Source organism: Paramormyrops kingsleyae, chromosome 10, assembly GCF_048594095.1.
Source record: "Paramormyrops kingsleyae isolate MSU_618 chromosome 10, PKINGS_0.4, whole genome shotgun sequence".
NCBI classification, from domain to species: Eukaryota; Metazoa; Chordata; class Actinopteri; order Osteoglossiformes; family Mormyridae; genus Paramormyrops; species Paramormyrops kingsleyae.
The window spans coordinates 27,528,619-27,531,030 of NC_132806.1; positions in this window are offsets into that span (position 1 = coordinate 27,528,619).

The window sequence follows — 2,412 nt, forward strand, 5'->3', positions numbered from 1 at the left end:
AGAGTCTCAGAGAGAGAAAGGTGGGGGGGAGGGAGGAGGGAGGGAGTAAAGAGAGACCACACTTGTCTTGGAGCTTTCATCCAGACTGCACAGTGGCTAGGCCCAAGCCTGCAGGGGCTACTGGTTTGATTCAGTTGTAAGGCTGCTGGTCCTCTGATGCCATCACTGGGAAAACCGCTGTACTGTTCACAGGGTCACACAAACCCAGTCAAATACACACACATACAGTACACACACACCCCACCAATATGACCTCCCCACCCTATTTCCCGCACACACACACCCAGAATCATCCATGAGCACTCAGTCTGGCCATCATGGTCAGGATCCCCTGCATGTCCAAGTCATTCCTGCAAACCTGATTCAGCCAAACTGCATTCAGTACAGAAACTATTATGTCAACATCGAATACATCACTGCTAACATGTCCAACCCTTAAATGCTTAGTGCATGTGGCTGAATACTCTCCCAAACAAAGAATGATGGTCCAACAGCCGAACCTCGCATCCATTCTGCATTTCACTGTATAACCTGTGCATGTCTAAGAAATACAACTATTTAATACAACTATTGACATGCCAGCACAAGATCCCCCATGTTCCTCTGTGACTCTATTCTTGTGATCTGATCTTCTCAGATGTAACCTGGAAAGTACCTGTGTGTGTCTTGGGGGGGTAGGAGGTCTGTGCCTTGCTGTCTGGGAGAATCAGATCCTGACTGGAGGAGACAGTGAGCCACTTGACAGGTGACCTCATGTGGGACGTGAGCTGGACGTCATCTCCCTTAGCCTTAATAAAACATCAGCACACACACACACACACACACACACATATATCATTGTGGGGACTCTCCATTCATTTCTATGGGGAAAAACTCTAATGCCAACATGACAACCTTAACCCCTACCCAGCCCTAACCTTAACCGTAAATAATCAAACAAAAATACAAGAGTTTTTACATTTTACTTTTTGACTGCAGTCATAGATTTGAATAAAATTGAATTTCTCCCTGTGGGGATTGAAAAAAATGGTCCCCACAATGTCAAAATAACAGGTTTTTATCACATTGTAGGGACATTTGTTCCCCATGATATAATATATACCTGGACCACACACACACACACACACACACACACACACACTCCCTTAGCGTTGTCTTACACAGCCTCAGTAGGTTCCCGGATGTCTTCTCCTTATGTTTCAGGTGGGGGGTTCTCTGTGGCTGACATCATGAGGAGGGTCCTTGGGCTGAAATGACTTTTCCAGCTACTTGTTCATGAATGTTTTAGTTCCTTTTCCCTGCTTCCCTCTCAACAGCCCCAATGGTGTCCATCCTGCAGCCACAGATAGAGAGGAACCTCTCCACAAGCCCCTGACCTCCATCAGCCTGTCTCCTTTGTCGAGTATCATTCCCAAATGCATGCAAATGGCCAGTGGTGCCTCTGGAGACCCTCCGTCAGGATGCATTCTGTACCTTTATCTCTTGCTGAAGCTGCTGGGATACAGGCTTCACACATAGTCCCATTCTGTGCATTGGCATGGGCTTTAATGCATGTGTTACTGATAGATTTTACAGATAAAAGTGTTTGGCGATTTATTACAAAACACAGCGGACGGAATGACACCGAACCACAAATTTATGGATGGTATACACTGAATGTATGTATACATACACACACATATCCAGTGTTCAGTGATTTAATGAGTGGTTTAAACACGCAATCTAAATGCATTTCATAGCTATGCATATATAAGATCTCGAACCTCCGGGGTTATGAGTTTGATTCATACCCCGACTATGTGCGAGTCAGTGCGTGTGCGTTGTCTGCATATTCACACTGTGTTCGTCTTGCTGGTTTCCCGCCAGCGGTATCTGCACTTGGCATTTCTAAATTGCCCAGAGATTGTGTTGTTCTGGCACCAGCCGTTTTGCCCCGAGTTTCTCAGGACAAGATCACCTTTACTCTGTAATGCGTACATGTTATTGGAGACTAATAAACGTACGCAATAATAATGCAGTATTATGTCTATTGTGACTTTTTCGTGTGTTTAATCTGTCTTCATCTATAGTGACACTGGTCTTGCTGCTTGTAGAATACTAAACATTACATAATTACATAATATGATGGATTAATTGTAGATTTCATAGTACTGGAAGGGAATCCAGTAACATACCGATGTAGTAGGTTACAAGTGTATCAATTGGTACATTTTTATAAGGATAGCTTAAAAACGTAGTTTTTCCTGTACATCTTTTATAAAACTTGTATATAGTTATTACCAGGTAGCCTAATATGTGCGATTAATTGTTTGGCGATCTACCTTACCGTGGTGAGGTTTTTTTTTTTTTTTTTAGAAAACTTCCTTTAAGTCCTCCTTCCCCCGAACCATTCGGACCATTTGCACGGTCAAC